This window comes from Anser brachyrhynchus (assembly GCF_964034855.1).
Source record: "Anser brachyrhynchus genome assembly, chromosome: 4".
NCBI classification, from domain to species: domain Eukaryota; kingdom Metazoa; phylum Chordata; class Aves; order Anseriformes; family Anatidae; genus Anser; species Anser brachyrhynchus.
Window position 1 is genome coordinate 10,050,744 of NC_137698.1, and position 23,701 is coordinate 10,074,444.

The following is a 23,701-nucleotide window of genomic DNA, read 5'->3' on the forward strand; positions in this document are numbered from 1 at the left end:
GTACATTGAGTAATTCACTAAAGTCATGAAGATTCTCTATTCACTTTGAGCTGTCTTATGGTGAAAGCTGAAAGACCGCCCCGTTTACCTTGCCTAGAAATGATTTCTCTCTTCAAAAAGGGACCTACCCTGGACCTTCTGAGGAACATTAAGAGCAAATTACAGCTGCTGAATTAACATGACTTCCCAAGGAGATAAGCACTCTTCAAAGTCTAGCACAACAGCTCTATGAACATCATCTTTGCATTATACAGAGAAAACTTGAAGAAATAACAGCCCAGCCTTGCTGTCAACTTTTGAAGACAGCTGAATATGATTACATACGTTAACTTATCCAAGCTAAAACAGAGTTGCTTTTGGGTTCTAAGAGAAGCAAACAACAATCTTATGTAACTTATCCTTTTGGTATATTGTTTTTGTTTTTTTTTTCCTTAAACAAAAAAGAGTAAAACAAAATGCTTTCAAAGTTCAGTGAACAGTATGCACATTCATTCTTTTTACTTCCTTAAGAAAGGCATGGTGTTGCTTACATGAAAAGGAGTACCTTGTAACTAATGGTCCAGTTAATGAGGGCTGAGTTGCAAGCAATGCGAAATACTATACAAATGACAGCCAAATTAATACCAGAGGTGTTTATCATGATTAATGTTAATGCAATCAATAAATATCAAAAGAATTAATAATAATTAGGCCTGTAATTTTGAAGCATTACCCTGTGAAACAAAGTACAGTCAAGTGTTTATGTTGGGCTTCTAATAGAACTGAGAGCTTGAATGAGGAAACAACACAAGCTTGTAGCATAATTCCCCAGAGTACACCCAAGGCTAAATTTTGAAATACTCAATTTGCCACTGGCAAAGCTACATGTGTAGTTAACCTGCATTTACACATGGAAATTAGGTAATGGGATGGTAAAGAGTAATATGCATTTACATATGCAAATCTAATACAAAACTGTGCAATTGCTTATCTTGCAGGAATATTCTGTGCACACAACAGGTGCAGGCAAAAACAAGAAACCCACATGTGAGAATACATTTCCCTAAAAATACAAAAATATACTAGCATCAGACCTGTTGTCTCATATCATATGGCTCTTACTCACAGTGAGTAATGTTTTACTCTGCAAACACTTATTGATCACAATAAGAATATTTACAACGTGACAAATGGGCAAAAAGTATCAGTGTATCACAAGTTTCTAATATTCAGAACGCCTTAAAACAATCTCATTAGCTATTCACCTAGTGTGCTGTTTGTTTACATTCCTCATAATCCCTACTTTCACCAGAGGTAACAGGCTTGTCTAGCTGCGTTTATGCAGATCCTGAATCTCTTTCCTGATACAGTTCTGCATAGAGTATTGCAATATTTAGGTTGCATATCCCAATAAGAATGCTACCACATGACAGAGAAACTATTTTTATTGATATTGATTTATCTATTGATAAATACCTGTAGCTACTTGTATGTCAATAGATACCCTTACAGCTAGATAGCAACAGATAAATAAAATCAACACTAGATTTTGCAAAAGCCTACTTTTAGTTCAGTGAAAATTTAGAAGGTCCCGATACCATCCATTTCAATAAAATATGGAGTAAGACCTTCCAGTATCTCAAATATAACATTTAGAAATATACCAGTTGGACCTCATTACAAAATTCACTTGGAAATATGTACACTTGCAGGCGTACTTCAGACTGAGCATAATCAGTGTACTCACAGTACTGTGAAGTGGGAAACACGCTTTTTGTGAAACATGTTATTGAAACGTGAATGGGAAGAAAGCAGCACGGAACGTTTAGCTCCACAGGGCCAAATGCTAATACCAGCAAGCAAACCGAATAAAGGCTTAAAATCTTCCCTCTTGACATTGCACCATATTTATTACAATAGCCTCAGGGCTGAAGTTGGCTTTTTGGCTCTTTCTTCCATTATGTGCTTATGAGCACTGTGTGTGTTGGGTTGGGGCAATATGCACTTAATTATGCTCACAAATGGTCTTATTTCTGTACACTTAGAGACTATTCAATACCCAGAGTTAGATGCTGAAAAAGGGTATCTTGCCATTCAAAACTATTTATTATTTATTTTTTATTTACTATTACCTCCTTAGAGGTTGTATTTCCAAGCTGATGCTTACTCAACTGCCAATATGATCAAGGTGTATTAGTCTGCAACCAATTAGAGAAATACAAATATTGCTGGATCTTTTAAGACCTCACCACTCAGGACAGAAAAAATGTCAAGATCAAATGTGTTTGTACACACATTGCAGGCTTAACACTGAAGGAACACAGAATTAACAACAGTGTTTATTAAACGCTATTGTTTCATAAATTATGTCTACACAGAAGTTGTCCAGACATTAATTCACCTGCATAACCACCAGATAACAGGTGCTATTAAAAACTGGATCTTCACCAGCTAAAAGAATAAAATGGATCACATTTTTACACACTATGTAGAGAGAATATCAGGAATATCTACAGAATTTAGAGTATTTCTCTATTGCAGATCTACATACAGACTCTCTCTTGTATAATACACACTTGCAAGTACACAGCCTTATGTTTCACTCTTCAGTTTCTTGTCTACCTCAAAATGCAAAGTTACAGAATTTCCAATACTGTTGGGCTTATTGCCAGAAAAAAATAAAATAAAATAAAATAAAATAAAATAAAATAAAATAAAATAAAATAAAATAAAATAAAATAAAATAAAATAAAATAAAATAAAATAAAATAAAATAAAATAAAATAAAATAAAATAAAATAAAATAAAATAAAATAAAACCAATATTTCTGAGTAAAATCTCTTCTAAGTTAGTTTGGCATGGTATCTAAAGAAAGAAAGAAAGAAAGAAAAACTAATTTTGTGTTCAGTATGCTATTTTTTAAAATAAAGATCACAGCCAATGCAATTTGAAATAAATAATTTATATCTAGTCTATCAGCTTGTATAAGCTCTTCCAGCAAAGCAGAATTTAAATAGCTATGGTTACAAATGTGTCCTTAAAATGTTTTCTCTATAAAATGGAAACAATGGTAAAATCTTAAATAACTACTGGTTGCTGTAATTTTGGAAAAAAAAAAAAAAAAAGCCAACAAAAATCTATATATAAAAGCAAGTTTAAAAGGAAACTATTTTGTGCAGGAATAAATGAGATACAATAAAAAAAGGACTGAGATTTAACTCTTGCTATTAATGAGACCATTCTCTTACTAATCTTTCACTGTTTTTTCATTATAATAAATCATAAAAAATCAGCCTCATACGCCACAAACTGACAAGCCAAATTGAAAAAGTTTGTGTAAGATCTCTAGAGTCTTCAGAGTAAGTCTCTGGAGTGTAACTTTGCTCCCATTTAAATTGCTGGTAAAACAAAAGACAGAGCAACTCTTTTTTTTTTTTTTTTTCTTCCCTAAATGCTAAATATTGTGTGTAAGCATGGGGGGGCCACCCTTTAAGTAATCAGAGATGTATTCTAGGATCCTTTTCATTTTTTTTATAATTTAGAAACTACAGTAGTACTGATTGACCAAGTACATGCTTACTAACCTAATATATGTTAAGTGAACAGAATCTAGATCTAAATTCTGTTCCAAATAATCAGTCCTGGTCCATTGGACTTGATTTGTACATCCCAATGTCATTCCCCTAGATGTCCTTTTCAAAGCTAGCATCGTTTCAGTTTCTCTGCTCCTGGGTCGTTTCCACGTTTTATAAATGTAGAGCAGTACCTCTAAGCTATTTAGTTGAATGTGAAGCTGCAGAAACGAGTCTTTACCCTGGTATCTCTGAGATGGAAAGAGACAGGTTATAATGAGTTTTCCCTGTATATCTGCCCTGTATTCCAGAAGTGCTCTGAGGACTCTGAAACCAGAAGGGCTCTATTTGAGTGGGACAAATCAGCTTCCTCTTGATTCCTGCTGAAGGTGAGGACTGCCTTTCCACAGAAACATCTCATCTCCTTCCCGCTCTCTCTTTTGGAGTCTATAAGATTCACCACCAGATGAATCATGGTTTACCTGGAAGGATGTTCTGATTAGTTTGTTCCCCATTGCAATGGAACAACCAGGAACCTACTATCCATTCAGAGGTCAGAGAGAAAAATCCAGTCCATAAGAATCTGAGGTTTTCTCCATATATGACACATGAAGAAAGTACTTACAGATTTATTAATGCATTCTGAAAATTAATCAACCCTATCATCACCTTGTTTGTACTAATCCAGATCCAGATTAGGATAAACAATTGATTCAAGGGGCAAAATTCAACATCAGGTGACTTGCGCACCTAATAAACAGACACTAGTCAATCAGAACATCTTTATAACTTTATACAACCTACCATTTCTTGTTTACTTTGGGAATAATATTGTGCTGACTGTTCTGCAAATCCTTGCTTAGTTTCAGGATGCAGATGTAGACCAAGGGACCACAGCATGCAAATTCCTCCTTGCAAAGACTAAGGAATAACGATAAGTCTAGATTTCTTCCGATGCGATGTCCTCATCCCCCCAGTAAGTGGCCATGCTAACCATAAAGTAGTGTTTTGCCTACCTGTCACCCTTAAAACAGTCTCAAAACATTGATAAATTCATTGCAAAAATAGGCTCACCTGAAAAAAAAAAACACAACATAAAACTTAGAAGTTCAAACAGTTAAAATATGGGGCTTTCTGTTTGGTGTTCATAATCTCAGATGCAAGATGTAGGGATAAAATGTGATTGTGGGGCCCATGATCAAGTGAGCTTAGTTTCAAACTTTCATTAAATCTTTTTAGTCACTTTTGGATAGCAATTCTGCTCTTGCAAATTATTCTTCCCTCATAACACAACAGTTCATCCCAGACTTAGAACTGAATTATTTCGCGATGAGTGACAGCACATTTTTAATATATCCTGAAAACTATTCAGAAGGAAATAAGGGTAAGACGTGAGGGGGAAAAAAAAAAAAAAAAAAGGCACAATTCTCTAGATCTTAAAGAATATTCTCATCTGCAATGCAGATAAAAGTCTTTTTTTTTTCTTTTCTTTCTTTCTTTCCTTCTTGTTATAGAGAGCCTTTTCATTTACATTTTACCTGTAAACATTAACCAATCCTCCCCTCCTCCACTACTCAACTTGGAACGCTAACAGTGTTTTAAATTCACTTGTAATTAACCTTTAAGGGATTTTAGTTTGTCCTGACTGGAAAACAAACTTGTGTTTAAGTTTTAACAGATGTGCTTCCTAACCCCTGGGGTTTCTTTGTGAAAAATAATCCAAAATTCTGCTAAAGAATAAATTTAAGAGTAAAAAACATTACTAGAAAGACCATTTGCATCTCTGGTGCACAAAAACACCACAACCACTTTTGGATGTTTTTATTAACAAGCCTTTTATGAAGTCTTTTTTGGGTCAGATTTCCTTCCTTAAACAGGCTTTGCCAACTATGGTAACGTTAAATCCATCACATTCACAGAATCACACAGAATAGTCTAGGTTGGAAGAGACCTCCAAGATCACCGAGTCCAACCTCTGACCTGACACTAACAAGTCCTCCACTAAACCATATCACTAAGCTCTAAATCTAAACGTCTTTTAAAGACCTCCAGGGATGATGACTCAACCACTTCCCTGGGCACCCAATTCCAATGCCTAACAACCCTTTCAGTAAAGAAGTTCTTCCTAATATCCAACCTAAACCTCCCCTGGCGCAACTTTAGCCCATTCCCCCTTGTCCTGTCACCAGGCATGTGGGAGAACAGACCAACCCCCACCTCGCTACAGCCTCATTTAAGGGACCTATAGAGAGTGATAAAGTTGCCCCGGAGCCTCCTCTTCTCCAGGCTGAACAACCCCAGCTCCCTCAGCCGCTCCTCCTAAGACTTGCTCTCCAGACCCCTCACCAGCTTCGTTGCCCTTCTCTGGACTCGCTCGAGCACGTCCATGTCCTTCTTGTAGCGAGGGGCCCAAAACTGAACACAGTACTCGAGGTGCGGCCTCACCAGAGCCGAGTACAGGGGCACAATCACTTCCCTAGACCTGCTGGCCACACTGCTTCTTATACAAGCCAGGATGCTGTTGGCCTTCTTGGCCACCTGAGCACACTGCTGGCTCATATTCAGCCAACTATCAACCAGTACTCCCAGGTCCTTCTCTGCCAGGCAGCTTTCCAACCACTCATCTCCCAGCCTGTAGCGCTGCTTGGGGTTGTTGCGCCCCAGGTGCAGGACCCGGCACTTGGCCTTGTTGCACTTCATACAGTTGGCCTCAGCCCATTGGTCCAGCCTATCCAGATCCTCCTGCAGAGCCTTCCTTCCCTCGAGCAGATCGACACACGCACCTAACTTGGTGTTGTCTGCAAACTTATTGAGGGTGCACTCGATCCCCTCATCCAGATCATCGATAAAGATATTAAAGACGACTGGCCCCAGTACTGAGCCCTGGGGGACGCCACTAGTGACCGGCCTCCAACTGGATTTGACTCCATTCACCACAACTCTTTGGGCCTGGCCATCCAGCCAGTTTTTAACCCAACAAAGCGTACGCCAGTCCAAGCCAAGAGCAGCCAGTTTCTTGAGGAGAATGTTGTGGGAAATGGTGTCAAAAGCCTTACTGAAGTCAAGGTAGACCACATCCACAGCCTTTCCCTCATCCACTAAGCGTGTCACTTTGTCATAGAAGGAGATCAGGTTCCTCAAGCAGGACCTGCCCTTCATAAACCCATGCTGACTGGGCCTGATCGCCTGGTTGCCCTGCAAGTGCCGCGTGATGACACTCAAGGTAATCTGCTCCATGAGCTTCCCTGGCACTGATGTCAAACTAACAGGCCTATAGTCCCCCGGGTCTACCCTCCCGCCCTTCTTGTAGATGGGCGTCATGTTTGCTAGCTGCCAGTCGACTGGGACCTCCCCTGATAGCCAGGACTGCCGATAAATGATGGAAAGCAGCTTGGCCAGCTCCTCCTCCAGTTCTCTCAGTACCCTCGGGTGGATCACATCCGGCCCCATCGACTTGCGTACATCCAAGTGCTGTAGCAGGTTGCCAACCATTTCCTCGTGGATTATGAGGGCCACATTCTGCTCCCCATCCCCTTCCACCAGCTCAGGGTACTGGATATCCAGAGAACAACTGGTTTTGCTGCTAAAGACTGAGGCAAAGAAGGCATTAAGCACCTCAGCCTTTTCCTCATCTCTTGTAACTAAGTTTCCCCCTGCATCCAGTAAAGGATGGAGATTCTCTTGTCTGAGCCTTGAAAAATAAACTAGAAATCTCACAAGTTTGAAGGGAGGTAAGACGTACAGAAATCTTACTTTGACACCATCCTTTGCAGGATGCAATGAGAGAGCTTGAAGTAAGCATAGCTTGCAAAAGCCAAGTTTCAAAGGCTACCAAGTGGAAAACTCAACAATATCTCTCTTTGGACAGAAGTCCAGATTTATTTATTTTAACTGTAAGCCAACCTGCAGATTTTCTATTAAATCCTGGAGAAACAGACACTGAACTAGCCTTGCCAAATTATCACACCAGGCAGAGAAACAATAGTAAGACTTCTTATACTTAACATTTCTCAAATCTGTTTTCATCTGGCATTCAACAGTTGCACTCAGGCCTTGGCTGAGAGGAGTGATAGCTCCTCACTCTTTGAGCAGCCCTGAACTGCCTGAAAAACATTTTGAAATAGTATTTCAAAGAAGTTACACAGACACAAAACCTTAGCTGAAGAATGGCTTTAGCTTCCATCTCCACTAGCACATGAAGATGAGTATATTGTAAAAAAGTACCACTGCTTTTTAGGGTGCCTGTGGTTAAGAGGTGCAGAGAAGCTGTGGTGCTGGCAGCCCTGGCAAGAGGAAGGGATGCCAGCTAGCGCTGTTTTAGAGATGATAACAATCAGATGAAGAAGAGCAGAGAAAAGAAGGTGAAACTGATTAAAGCCAGGCAGTGACTTTTACTGGAGAAAGGGTTAGAGAAACCACAAAATCAACATCTTGATCCTGACATCCCAACAAGGATGACTATCTGCAAAGTTAATGTAGCCCACTGAAAAATAAGGAGCGTGTGGAAACTGGGGCCTTAATTGACATGACTAACTCCAAAATTCTCCCTTCTTTGTGTGCTGAACCTTAGCTGACACGAGCCAAACCTCATCTGTTGCTAGCATCCTTGCTCAAACTGTTGCATGAGCACTTTCCATTCATCCATTAAAGAAAATGAAAACTTTTCATTTCATGTGTAACCCTCAGTGGATTATACATGATTACCTATTTAATGATGAAACATATATTACTTCAGTCTACCATGCAACTTCCTCCATCTCTTACTTTGTTCATCTTCACCCTTGCACTGTTGCTGAATCTTTTAATTTTCCTTACCAGCACTGTTTGAGAAGTTATTAAGTAGTGCATAGTGTCTTGATACCCTTTTTAATAGCTAGCTTGTCTGCTGCAGAGCAGAGAATAGCTGCATAGCAGCAATTATATGGAAACAAAAAGACTGAGTCTTAAAGAAGCTTAATATAAAATTAGAGACAATTTTATCAAAATATAACATCCTGGTAACATCACAGGGATTTACTCTAGTTCTGTGTTCTCTGAAAGTCTACGTAGAGGTATTAGAGAAAAAATATCAACAACAAATCATATTTAAACCTTGGGCATTAGTAATTCTCATTTTATAGACTTGCTCAAAACAAGCCAGGGCAAAATTCTTGTTAAGAGAATAAAACACTGATCTTAAACACCATTTGACAAAAAAAATCACACTTTCCTTGCCACTGATCAGCCAGATTGTCAGGCAAATTTCCCCTCCAGTTTTTCCAACTCCTTCCTACTTGTTTTTTCTTCCCCTACTACAGAACATAGATTTTCATCCTCCAATTGCCTGTTCTCACTCCCTCCTTAGCATCTACTCCAGCCAAAGCAACTTGCTCTTCCTCTTCATGTATCCCCCTCCCTCTCTTTTGTTAATTTCCCCCCACCTACTTCAACACATTTCCTCCAATGTCAAGAAAGAACAAGATCTGGAGGCCTTGGCACCAGGCTGAGAATCTGAAGGATTGTATCCTGGTCCCACGTCTGACATTACTGTGTTGAATGACTTATTTGGGATGAGCAATCTCATTTCTCTTATGCTTTGGGGATTATGATCATAGAATCATAGAATCATTAGGGTTGGAAAAGACCTCCAGGATCATCAGGTCCAACCATCACCCCACCACCAATGTCATCCACTAAACCATGTCCCTAAGCACCACGTCCAACCTTTCCTTAAACATCCCCAGGGACGGTAATGCTACCACTTCCCTGGGCAACCTGTTCCAATGCCTGACTGCTCTTTCTGAGAAGAAATTTCTTCTACTTTCCAACCTAAACCTCCCCTGGTTCAAGGTGAGGCCATTCCCTCTAGTCCTATCACTAGTTATCTGCGATGATACCTTGTTTCCTTTGTAATACACTTTTGCACGATCCAAATGCAAAAGATTACACTCTTCTCCCCTGCCCCCACCCATTTTTCCCACGGTTAGAAGGCCCATTTCTCAGTATAACTCACACTGCCAGAAGTTGCTTTACATCCCCTCTCTTTCCTGAGTGCTAATGTTTCATAACTCCCCTTTCTTGCCCAGACTATTAGTATGGAGACAACAGGCTCTGCTGGAGAGATGCCGTGTGAAGCACAATAGCACAACCTAGTCCAGGGCAGACAAAAGAACACACAGCTGGTAGCATTAGCTTAATTGGAAGCCCTACAATGGAAAGAGCTGCCTGTGCTGCCCTGGACGAGCTTGGCATTCTCCCAAGCACAGATATTACTGAACAATACTGCTCAAAATAAGACCATCCCCAAAGGAAAAGAAATCTGTGAACAGCAATCTGGGAGAGCTTTCTTTCGTACAGAGCAAACAGCAAAAGGGACAGTAGTGTAACTTTTTTTTTGGTGGCATTGCAAAGGAAACTCTTCATATGCCAGAAAAAAAAAAGAAAAAAAAAAAAGGAAAGAAAAGAAAAGAAAGGAAAAAGGCATGCATTTAATTCCTTTTTTTTTTTTTTTTTAAAGGCAATTCTACTAGACAAGTGAATTGAGCAGAACAATTTGAACACCAAAGAATACTAAGGCCAGATCTTGTATTTGCCATGAAAGAGAAAAAGAGACCCTACATGAAGATAAAAAAAAAAAAAAAAAAAAAAGCTTTGTGTGAGAATAAAAAGAAAGCAAGGAAGACAGTACATCTCTTGCAAAAAATATATGGGTGTGAAAAACCTAAGAAGTCTGTAGGAGTTCAGAACATCACTTCCATTAACAACTTAGCCACTCAAGAAAACCTTCGACGAGTCAAAACAACTACCACCATTATTATTTGCTAAGAATAGACATTGTGCTTATTTCGCTGACTGACACACAGAATAACAATCATGTTAAGAATAAAAATATCAACTACCTTTTATAGAACACTTTTTATTTGTAGCTCTGAAAATGCTTTGCAAAGAAGCTCTGCATCCTCATCTCTATTTCACAGAAGAAAACAGATGTGCCAAGGGGAATTACTTGCCCAAGGTCAGAAAGCAAACCAAGGAAATTATTTTCCATGCCAAGCTAAAACATGCACAAAGACTGAAAACAAAGTCTTTTGTTGGAGCTTTTCATTGTTTGTTTTGAGCATTAGTGTGTGACTAAAAGCGTTTTATGTTCTGAGCCTAATATAACCAAGCTTTATGAAAAGGGAAGACTTGAAAGGCAAAGCAATGTGGCCTACAACAATGGAATTAAATGACAAAGTTTCCCTGATGTGCAGTGACCCCAGAGCAGGCACACTCTTGGTTACGAGGGATGTGGGGTATGTGCCCCAACACTCAGAGACAAGCAAGTATGTAATGGGAAGCAAATGAGACAAATAAAACCAGAGATGTACGTGGGAGACAGTCTTGGTGGATAAAACAAAATGGCAGGAGATGTGGGGAATGTACATTAAGCAGAAGTGTAAAATTAAGAAGTAAGGGCTTCACAAAGAAATCACAGACCCAATCATAAGGTAATGACGTAACAGGGGGGAATAAACTGTGTGAAAACTGGGAAATAAACTCTGATGATCAGGCATTTTGAAGAATGACATACACTTGCTTAGACTGGGTATTAGGTACCAGTGACAGAGATCCAGCATCTCAGCATGTATTACTTACAAACATCCTCAACATGGTTTCATATTTGATACACAGTGTAATTGTTCCTAACAACCTCAAATTGTTTATATATTCACTAACAACCACGTAAGATGGTGACAACACAGAAGAACGTACTTAAAAAAGGATTAAGGGTGCAATGCTTATACAGAGAATATATAGATTCAGAAAACAGAACTAATGGAAGGCATGGGCATTAAAAAAAGAGAGAACCCGCAGGTCTTCACACGGAACAACAATAAAGGAATAAGAAGAGTAAAGGGTTAAATCACAGCCTTGAAGTCATAGAAAAGGCTATTAAATGTTAGTTGGTAAGCAATGAGATAGTGAGATTTGCAGTTGGGAAGTAATAAATCCATTTAGACATCAAGGAAGAGGATACCAGCTGCTGCAATGTGGGAATAATGGAAGAGAACTGGAGATACAGCAGGGAAGCCAGCAAAGATGGCCAATACATTGACAAATGTGTCAGTTGAAAGGGCACTGAGGAAAAGTCAACTTGGTGCATGTTATAGACAAAGCAGCAGCAGGGTCTGGCAGGAGCCTCAGCATCTGAAGGGAAGGAGATAGAACACAAAATGTGCCTGAGTTTGAGAGTCTATTTTTATGCTGTTACTCCAGGAATAATGGTGCAGTGTTCCTTTGGTGCCAGTTGCAACCTTTTACTGAGATTGCTTTGACTTTAATGGTTGCCAGAGATGCCACAAAAAGACAGTAATGCATGTTTTCTTTTCCCTTGACTTTTCCCAATGTCACAGAAAAAGAAATTTGCATAACTCTGAAATAGAAAATACACACTGACAATAAGGAACATTTGGGTAACACTAAACACTTAACCTTAATTGGAAGCAGCAGTTGATCTAAACCACACACATCACGAACCCCCACCAGTGCCAGGAGATTTTAAAACCTTCTCTGACAATGAAAGGACACACGTCCAACAGAAGACATTCCTGACCACTGTCAGAAAACAATTGACATGCATCCTATTTGGAACCAGAGGTAAAGCTCCTCTCTGCCTGTAAGTAGCATTTTGGAACTGTATATCTCCCTGACAAACACAAAACTATGTGGGGTGTAAAAATACAAGGCATCTCAGAATCCAGAACTGGAGCAGATGTGGTTTTCTACATCTAGCCTGTCTAGTGAAAGACATCAATGCCAGGTGCAGGAATGCCACGTGGAGTGGAGCAATGGAACTGCTGAGTTTACTTGCTTGCTTTTCCCTCGAATGCAAGTAATGATTTTCTTTCTAGGTCTCTTAAAAACCTTTAGTCACTATTACATCTAAGCACCAGCCCACTGTGTTACTTTGGATATTAGCAGCTTTCTTCCATTGCAGCCCTCAGTCCTCTGGGTTCAGTATTTCCTGCAGTGACTGACGTGACTTTCTCTCCTTTCTCCTGCTCTTTCATGAAACACACTGCTACAGCAACTTTGTACAATAGGAGCATCAAATCCTCTACTTGACTATGTCTTCATGACACATTTACTCATTTTGCATTGGTATCACAAGTTTCAAGCAAGTAGTTCTGTCATTGCTGGATATGACTGAGGAGCGCACGAGGCTTGCTGCATGTATTGAGAGCTCCTGGCTATGGACTGCAAGTAGCATTATTTTAGCCCCCTTTTGCTACGCAACCTCATGGTAGGAGGCACAAAACTCACGTCTGGTAGCCTCCGGTGCATCGTACCTATGGTGCTTAGCTCTAGTACTGAGTTTGGTGCCCATGTGGAAAAAAGCACTTGCCACCATTTAGCTCCCATAGCTTGTAGGGATGCCCTGAAACTGGTACTAAACCAGAGTACCACACACCACCATCTGATCCACAGTACAACAGATATCATGCCATGTGAGAGCTAAGGCAAACAAGTGAAAAGACTGGAAATAAATAACATTCTTTTCATTCAAACATATTCAATACTTTATGAAAGTATAGTAATTCCCATTATATCAAAACACAGGAATCATACAGCAGATTAAGCAGCACACATGAAGAGCTGAAGTTACAAAACAAGTCTTTTTCTGCTCAATTCTTAGTTAAGCAGCAAGAGGCAGGTCTGTGTATGTGCCAGTGTCATTCTAGATGCCTAACTGCTGTTTGAATCCTGCATACACAATAGAAATAGCAAGCAGGTTTCAAAAATGTTTCTTTAGGACTGAGTAAAGCAAAGTTTTCTTAGTAACACGAGTGCTGCCAAGGGCGTTGCAGTAAAGCCTGCACAGCCCTTCTGCCACTGGGCTGGTCTGATCAAAGAGCAGGCACTGCCTTGGTTTCCCACAGCATCTCATTAGTGTCCCACAAGAGGTGTCCTGCAGGAAAAAGGAAGGTCAGTTTTCAGAAATTTAATTACAGATGACTAGCTGCCAAGGGTAAATAACTTTAAAATGCATTGTAATACATGAGTTTGCATAATTCCAGTACATTATTCCATTGTTTATACATCTGTTTCTGTAGAACTTGTACAAAACAGAAGGGTTAAGCTTAGCAAATAGCCCAAACCTGTTCTCCTTTCAGCAGTTTTGAAAGGTGTTTTCTGACTTTTCCTGATTTTGGCCAAAGAATTAGCGAGTAGAGAGCCAAGTACACTTCACCATTTTTTGATTTCCATACAGTCAATTATTTTCCTTTGTTAGGAGGAGGAAAATGATATACTAAGGCACTGTTGAGTTTGCTTGCCTTTTTCTCTCATTCTCTCCCCATTGCTGCTTTTGATACCAGCTTATTTTTAACAGGAATGCAGTCAATGCATCTTATTTTTTCTATTCAATTTAATTATTTTTTTTTTAGGAATGACATGCAAGCATTTCCTGTTTGTTATATCTGTGGCACACATACACACAAATATACACATATACAGACAGAAAATATCACACAACTATCTTCAACCTCAGCCTGTGCACACCAATACTCTGAGCCAAGCTGCATAAGCCAAATGCAAACCCAAGAAAAAGAGTCAGGCTTCAACTTTAAGAGCAGTGTTATTTTCCCATCCTCCATCTGGGAGGCTGCTGCCTGCATTTCTAAGCCTTTAAGCCATCCAACTGCAGAAAAAAATCTAAGGTCAGTCCTTTGTAAGGCTTCAATTAACACAGGCATATATTTAGTATTAGTGCAAGAGATGACCCAAAATCCAGTGATTTCATCCCCACAATAGAAAATGAAAGCCTTTTCTAGCCTGAAGTTGACATTTGAATTAATGCAGCTTTCATTTCTTATTATATTCTATGAGCAATGTCAGATACCACAGAATGATTTGCACAGAAGTTTGAAACAGGTATAAGGACTGTCAAATTACTACACTTTCCAAAGCAAGAAATAAAAGAATAGACATTGGAGGGAGAAAAAAAAATAAATCTTATTCCTAATATCAGTACCTTTGCTAGAGTTCAAACAGTGTTAAAACCCGGTGATGTTAAAGAATGGCAAAAAGCCTAGTATCTTCATTCACCTCTAAGATTTGAAAACCTCAGAAACTGGTATTTAAAACACAGAAAAAAACATTACAAAAAAACCTATCCAGCCCTGTTCTCAGTCTTTATGTATCTGAAAACCAAGGACAAAGCCTTGGAAATGCAGTAAAATGCTCTGTTTAAAGCAATTTCCCTATTAATTTAACAACCTCATCTATTTCTTCCAGCAAAAAAAAAACTTTTTTCTTATTCCCTCATTTTTTGGACTGCTTGGTGCCAGTCAGTACTGAGCACATCCCAAGACTGCGTTTTGATGGCGATCTAAAATTGCAATTACAACTACATTAAACACCTTGGGAATGCCTCCCAGGTCTGGCATCATCCACATGCCTTATCCTAACTCTACCTTGGGAGGCCTTCTTTCCCCAAAACTTCATTTCTCTTCAAAGGAGATGCAGGTATACTGCTTTGAAGAGACCTAGATGGAATGCCTAGTACCTACTTTGTCAAAAAAAGAAAATTAAAAAAAGGAGAATCTCCACAGCAGAGCAAACCACAGCCACAGCTTTACCATGGAACTTCTGTCTTAACCTTACATTTGATGTTTGTCACATGGACAAATGGCTATATAGCTACTTCTGCAGCTACACGGTCATTTGCAGTGAAGTCCTCTCCATGAGCTTCCACAGAGGAGTCTGGGAGCTTGGTTCCGTGTACAAATTCTTGGGAAGGTCTTAAAGTTTGTCATCAAAACCAGGTTTGCCAGTGGAGAATGATGAAAGCAACCAAAAAAGCTTTTATGAAAGCTGCTGGAAGTTTCAGAGGACTGCAGATCTCATGCCATACTCATATTTTGGCTGTTCTAGGATCTGATTCAGCTATTTTTCAAAAACAAACCATGGTTTGTTCTGAGATACAATCCCCAATGTACCATATCCAAGCACCTTGTAATCACATGTATACCGAAATGTCACTGTGTTGCATGTTTCTGTCAGCAAAAGGACAGCTTTCTTTACATGCAAATTTTTTATACCTGGGAGCATAACAGAAACAGAAGCTCCTTCTGGCTGCCGAATATGTAAACTGTCCATTGCCTTCGGTTATTGTCTTTTTGCTGTTAATAGGAGCTGGCACAGGCTGAGGGATTCACACTAACACATCCTGCTGCAGAGCTAGGGACTACTGTTATTTGTAAATCATTTTCTCCTTTTGCAAAGGAAGGCTATAGCACATAATGCTATTTCAGTGGACTGATACCACTGTTTTATTTTTAATAGATACAACGGCAAAGGGAATTGTTAACAGTACTGCTGTTATGAAAAATAGATTACACAAAACAATACATTTCAGAGAGAATGCTGCTCACATGAAGAAAGATAGAATTAGAAGGGCAACGTTCTAAAATACAGGATATGACCACTTTCCTGCAGTTTAAATGAAGAGAATTAGCAGTTCCACAAATCCAAAACTTGCCCACTTCAAGTGTGTGGATTTTCAAATAGCATGGCCTTAGGATGTTAAGCAAGCCCGGACAAACTAGATCAAGGAAATCTTTACAATAAGAAAGGCAGTCTGGCATTTGGGAGGCAGACATCATTAGAGAAAAAAGAACTGCTGGCTAGCAAATACTGCTTTTTGTCTGACTTCATCATTGCTTTCCCCCCCCAACGTTCATTTAAAACATCAGCCAAGGGAAACTCTACCTTTCAAGATTTCACTTTTTTCACCCCTTAGACAATTACAATACCATTTGTTTTCCCAAACTGGTATGAACAGAAGGGGGTTACTGTCAGATATACTATAAATACTGGCAATTTAAACAAAGGAAAGACCTGTTCTTACAAACTGAACGAAGGTACAAAATGCCTAAACCAATCTAAAATACAAGGGAAAAAAAATCCAACTAGTCCAGCTAAACCAGGGACTCTGTAGTATTATGCTTATTTTGCATGCCACATATTTACAGGACAATATAATATTAAAAGAAGGTCTATTATTGTTCATAACACTTGCATTATGAACTTTTACCAATTCAGGTCACTCGGTAAACAGGCACTGTAGGTCATACGACGAAAAGTGGAATTTAATGTAAAGCCTTGACTTCGTTTTGGGAAACCTTCCATCACTGTTACCAGAGTTGGTCTGGGCAGGATGCGTAAAACCCCTAGCACAGACAGGCTGCTGCAGGATTTTACTATCATGTCACAAACACAGTGTTTTAGAAGACTGAAGTCGGGACCTCTTCATAATTCTTACTAGCAGCTGTCTCTGCAAGCAAAGGTCACCAGTTTTTCATCCAGAATGCTGCTGACACCTTCAAATTCCAGAATTAAATTGGTTCACCTGAATCTGGGCTCATAAACCCTTCTCTTTATCCACTTCCTGTGCCACAGTGCTGAATCACTTTTCCTTTATGCGATGTGGCCCTTACAACCCAAATGAAGATACACATTGGGGGCCTGCAATACTGAGAAAGATTTCTTTCAATTAATTATAAACTTGCTGGAAAACACAATCTTTGTTTCCCTGTTTACTTGGGAGAAGCTTACCACTTGTGACTAATGCTCAATTTAATTGACACGTAAGCAATTAGTCATTCAGGATACAATTTTCTTCTTTCCCTAATAACTATACCTCACGTGCTCCTGTGGCTCCTTGGACAGGAATACACTGGGTGGTGAAGCCCAAGACTACCTCTCTGACCATTTCACTCCACATAAGCTGTCAAACATTTGATGGAACAAGGGCTGTAACCCAAGAGACCAGCAGCCCACTGTCCTCCTATCAGACACACTGTCCTTATAGTACAGTGATTATGAGAGATATAAGTTGAAATCCTTTGTGACAGAAGAGAATTTGTGCCTTCTGTATCCTGACTGTGTGCACGAACCACTCAGCTATCAAGTAAAAGAAGAAAATCTCCTCCCTTAGGAATTCTGTGAATCTAGACTCTCTACTCACGGCTTCTTACAAAACCTTCAGACAAAACATTCTGCTTCAGGTAGAACAGATACTTCTTATCAGCTGGAATAAAGTTTTCATTTTATTCTATTACTTTTTTCTGTTCTATATGCAGTTTTGGGCACCATAGTATAAAAAAAAAAAGGACATAAAACATATGAAAAGTACACAGAAAGCATCCAGTAGAGGGTTACAAAGACTCCAGAGGGCAAGACGTATGAGGAGAGGCTGAGGCCCCTTGGTTTGTTCGGCCCAGAGCAGAGCAGGCCGAGGGGAGGCCTCATGGCGGCCTGCAGCTCCCTCACGAGGGGAGCGGAGGGGCAGGCGCTGAGCTCTGCTCTCTGGGGACAGCGACAGGACCCGAGGGGACGGCCTGGAGCTGGGACAGGGGAGGGTCAGGCTGGGTGTTAGGGAAAGGTTCTGCACCCAGAGGGTGGTCGGGCACTGGGACAGGATCCCCATGGCACTGGTCACAGCACCGAGCTTCTGGCGTTCAAGGAGCGTTTGGACAGTGCTCTCAGACATATGGTCTGGTTTTTGGGTGGTCCTGTGTGGAGCCAGGAGTTGAACCTTGTGGGTCCCTTCCAACTCAGGGTATCCTATGATTCTAATAGCCAAATCAAGAAGTCTAATGGCACACAGGCGTAAAATCCCCCATCATCCAAGCTGTCTTTAGCAGACTGCTGTGAAGGTATATGGAACACATATCCAACAAGCATCTTAAAGGAAAGGAATTACAACTGTCTTGCTCCTCTTAAGGACATGTGATATGACACACAAGTGAGTTAGGGTAAATGTAAAGTGTTGCTATTGTAATGATGTATTTAACCTTACCTTGTTGTGACCTGTGAGAACAGAGAGGTAACTTATCCCCTTTACCACAGATGGTCACAGGGTGTTCGATAAACCAAAAATTTACACCCTATCCTAGTAGCCAGTACCACTCTCTATGTCACAGTCTGTAATCTTCTTTTCACATGTAAATGAGGCATCCCTCTGAAATCCGTGCACGTAAAAGCTGATAAAGATAGAATCTGTCCAATCCGGCAGTATAAAGACAAGAATTCTATGGTGATGCTGTGCGTGGATTTTGAATGAGAAATGTACATCATTTAATTTTGGACATTATGAAATTAAAATCACTACACAGTAGGATTTAGTGTTTAACCAATATTTTGCCATTTTTTAGACTGCCAGTGAAAATAATACTCATGAGGACTTATCTAAGAGAGCTCACTTTGTTATTCAATTTTTATTTTTTATTTTTAAACTAAGACCTGACAGGGAAAAAGAAAATACAAGTAAGATAGCAAAATGTCTGAACATAATAGAAGACACTAAAAATATCTAATGCTTCAAGGATTATATCTGAAAATTAAACCCTTCAAACCATTTGCTACTATTCCATTAGGAAGAGTTCTCTCCATGCCTAAAAATAAAAAATAAAATGCTTCATTTTAGGATCTTACAGGGATCCACCCTGTACTTCCTCCAGCTCCACTTTGTTTTTATTCTTTCCAAAACTGAAATTTCTTGGCTGTACTAGTTTATAAGACAGACATGCTGCTAAGCAGGGACCACAGATGAGCGCACACATCTTTTTTTCATGAGACACCGATAATATATTAAACGTGGGGTTATATGGTACACAATTTACCTCACCCACATATATTTTGAAATTTCATTAATCTCTATTGCTTTGCATCTGAAAAAAATCAAAGATATCCACAAGCTTTGTCATCAAAAATGTTAGAAACAAAAGCTATCAACCTTCATACCTTGTCTATATTAAGTGAAATAGTGCAGGTGAAAGAGAACAAAATTATTTTTATGGACAGAAACTGCTGCAACAGTAAAGAGTAAATGACGATCATCCCAGAATAAACTACAGATAATGTCCAGAGCACTCATCTGGCATAAGGGGAAAACCAAAAGTTCAAGATGATGATCCAAATCACTGAAAACACAAACGGGAAGGCAAGTTGTGGATGCATCATCCCTGGAAGCGTTCAAGGCCAGGTTGGATGCGGCTTTGAGCAACTTGGTCTACTGGAAGGTGCCCCTGCCTATGGCAGGGGGCTTGGAATAATCTTTAATACAAGCTTTCAACCCAAACCACTGTGATTCTACGATTCTATGAAGTATTCTACATCCTGTCACCATGTTAACCTGTACGGTTATTCTGGGGCAAAAATAAATAAACAAACAAATCATTGTGGACCAACATAAGTATCTGCAAATAAGTTTTGCTGGTTAATGTGCAGTCGCTCCATTTTTACATATATATGTATATTAAAAAAAAAAAAGGCAAAAAACCACCGTGTCAGTGTAATTCTCATTAGCAATAATTAATTTGTTCTGAGTGGAAAAACTGGGTCAAATTCAAACCTAGTATAAGCAAATGGAACTGCTATTAAACAGAAAGCTTCAGAAGAAAAAAAGTCTACTATGATTTCATTTGCCCTCTATTTCTTTGGTACCACTTTTAGGGAAAGCTGCCTTATCCCATAATACTTACTAGAAAGATAAGAAAACTACTAAACCTACCTGATCGCACTGCTCTGTATCAATTGGGATGTACTTTTCAGTACTCTGAGTTTAAGAAAAGCACTATGTAACATCAAGAGAATCATATTAGATTGCTGGAGGTAATACTGCTTCTAATCCTAACAGACAGGCTTCAGCAGCCCTGGTTATCCCTTAGGAAGCAGAGGATAACAACACAAAGGATGTTTTCCCCCTTTATTTACCCCACAAAGGCCATTTCAGGTTGCTGAGTCATTGAATAGGATCTAAGACATCAGATCATTATTAAGATATTGCATTTAATTAAAACTTCCTGGCCCCCTTACTTCTTTGTCATCCTTCTTTCACCAAACACAAGCTTGGACATTGAACCTCAGAACGAAATCTTTCTTTGCTGCTGCCAAATGTAACCCTGGAACAAGGGATATTTATGTTTCTAAGTTGCATGTCCCTGGCACAAACATACTTATAAAAAAGAGCTTACAAAAAGAAGCATCAAATTAATCTCCATTCTTTTGTGATGATTCCTTAAATGTTTACAAGGCATGGCCACATGTTATTGCTTCATAGCATCTCTTTCGGGGATTTGTAAATACAATGTTGTTAGAGACCCCCACATCTAAACAGCTTCAGCAGGTTGAGAGGAACTCAGATAAGAAAAAAGTGGAGCAGGAAAAAAATGTTTATTTTCCCCCCCCTCACTTGGCATTTGAAGAGAAGCTTTGGAGGAATCAATATTTTCAGATTTATGAGAAAAACAGGCAGGGGGGCCCAGATTTCATGGCCTTTACGGAAGCAGACTTCTTGTTGGCTCCACCAAGGAAATGTCAGATCACAGTGACAGCCCATATCAGCAGCTACCCAAGAACCATCACATTGACTAAATATCCTGGAAATGGGGAGCTGTGAGTCATCAACTGGAAAGTGCTAAGAAGTTGTCAAAAAACACACACGCACACAAAAAAAAAAAAAAAAAAAAAAAAAACATGCACAGGATACTGTGTTGTTTTTAGCCAGAAGTGAACACAGAAATAGGTCTTCTGGTTAAAAATCATTTTTGGTGCTACAGAGTAGTGATGTGCAAAGGTGATCTCACTGGATAAGAGCCCTTTGCAGAGTAAACAGAAACAGTAATTACTCCTGCTAGCACACACTGGCTGCAGGGTGTTTGGTCATAATGTGTCAAGTTGAACTTCAAGAGCAAAAATTTCTCCATAGGAAACAGTGACTTATGCTTGACTGCAAGTACTATGGTAGCATTATCACAGAGAAAGCAAACAACAGAGATGTTGCATCCCTTTGGTAAAAACTCAGAATGCTGCATTGATTTTTAGCTTAACAGAAAGAGGAAAAAAAAAAAAAGCAAGAAAAAAAATCCATGTAAATGCATATCAGTTATGAATGCTCTGTTAGCTCATGTGGGCACAACCAGCAAAAATAGCAACTTATGAGGATGGCTGTTGGCCTGAGCACAGGCCAATCAATCCATTATAATTTAAGTGCAAGCTGCTCTGATAGAAGCATTAGTTCCCCGCTCTATTGCATTTGCCAGTTTAAGATGGAAAAAAGAAAAAAAAAAAAAGAAAAGAGAAAAAAGGATATTGGAACCACAGACCTCTCGGACTGGGGCTTGCCAATGACTCACAGATGTCATAGAAAACCTTGTTAATCAGATGCAATGATTTGTCAAAATGTTGCATATTTACGGCACATGAGTAATGTTCACTTTTCAGAATAAGCGACTTCCTAGAAGTAGGGCCATCTAGATTATATATCCTCATAACGTCTAGGATGGAAGAAATTAAATTAAAAAAACTGTTGCCAAGCCAACTCTCATCAGAATGCAATGTTAAAACAGCTTGCCACACCCATCATGATGTGAATGAAATACAGGCTTCTTTCCAGAATGACAGACAAATATTTTTCTGTTAAAACCAGAATCTGTGGGTCTCTTTTATTTATATTTTTTTAAGGCTGAATATAACCAAGTAAACACATATATTATCAAAAAACTTCACTAAAATCAAAATACAGAAAAACTTCCACATGCCCAGAATAAGATGGCAGTATATCCTGCATTCATTAACAGTCAGTTTACGGCTTGCCAACTACCTGAACTCTTTCCAAATGCTTCAGCAAGCTCAGATTTGACTATAGTCCATTTTGGCCACAAATTTTAAAATATGTCCTTCCGTTCATGTATATTGCAATCGTTTTGGAAGTGCTAAAGCTAGACATTACAATTACAACATGCATTACTCTATTTGCTCTATTTGGTTATTTTTACCACATTCATGCATGCAAGTATACATCTCAAATCATTCAGGCCAGATCAATTTCAATTCATTTAAAGCATAGAAAACCTCAGAAAACTCTGTTCACCTCAGAAATTAATACATCTAAGAGATTTCTTGTTCAATAATGGGAAACATTTCTTCAAATGCTTTATTTTTCAGGTCCTCTGTGTTTAGTCTTTAGCTTAATTAGTGATTACATTAGTTTAGCTTGTGGAAGTTGTGTTCTACAAATAGACCACTTCAGGGATGCTATCAGTCCAGGGTCATTTTCCTACACAACTTTAATTCAGGAGAGAAATCCAGGGAAAGAGATTATTTCCATGAGATGATTTCATACTCCATGAAAACCGTGCAGCTGAGCTGAATTTGTTTTCTTGACGTGGCAGTTTCCCCATATACTTTCTAGACTGAAGGATGACACTAGACTACAAAGATAGCACCAGAAGGGCGTGTGTTGGCATTTTTAACACTCAAGAACTCCTTACTAAAACTCTTTTCCATACATTAAAGCCATACAGACAGAATCTTAACATTCTGTATTGCGTGGCACAAGGGGGAAGAAATGTATGTTAAAAAAAAAAAATTACTGAGCAACATTATTTAATTTAGAAACTACAAGGAAGAAAATACAGGCCTGGATACTTATTTGCCATTGTCTTCTGATGAATGTGAAGAACTAACCCTAATTATAGATGCAAAATACTGTATTTTCAGGGTTGCCTGTTTTAATTTTCCAGCAGTGCGCTATCTCCCTCAGCAATACCAGTACTGGGGGGCAAGGAGTGCACGTGCTGTCTCCTCCATCTTTTGTTAAACTTGTGATTCTCCTGAGGAATTCTTTTCTACTTCTCTAAAGCAGCAAGGTCATTTTGGAACAGTTTTCCAATAGTGTAACCTCACTAATATTTTTGTCATACCCTTCGGAAAAAAAGAAAAAAAAAAGTAGAGATGCGAGGGAATCTGGGAAAGAGAGAGCCCTGAGATGTCAGCATAGAAGAGGGAAAAGGTGGCCAACCTTCAGTGTCGCTTTCCTACTTGTAAAAATTAAGTTCATGGAATCAAGAAAGTAGTAGTATAATGTTCAATACCTCAAAATACCCGCTACTAACCAGGAAGTTTAATCATCTTAATCTGACTAAAAAGGCAAGAAGTGTTATAAATTTATTGCTCTTGGGTTGTTTACTAGGTCTGTCGTTGGTTAGTAACAAAATGAACTTATAACAATTACAAGTTTTGACTTGCTTTTCCTATCTCCTTTTTTCAGTACACCATTTTTTCCTCAGAATTGTCTTTCAATCTTAGGGGAGCTTTCTAAAGAGACAGGGGGTTGGAG

The 23,701-nt window shown here is 39.2% G+C and overlaps 1 protein-coding gene across 13 annotated transcripts in view; it reads right to left on the minus strand.

Moving 5' to 3' along the window:
- Positions 1-23,701, minus strand: part of GRID2 (glutamate ionotropic receptor delta type subunit 2) — an 800,504-nt gene that overhangs the window by 319,298 nt on the left and 457,505 nt on the right. The gene's annotated exons all lie outside the window — the stretch shown is intronic.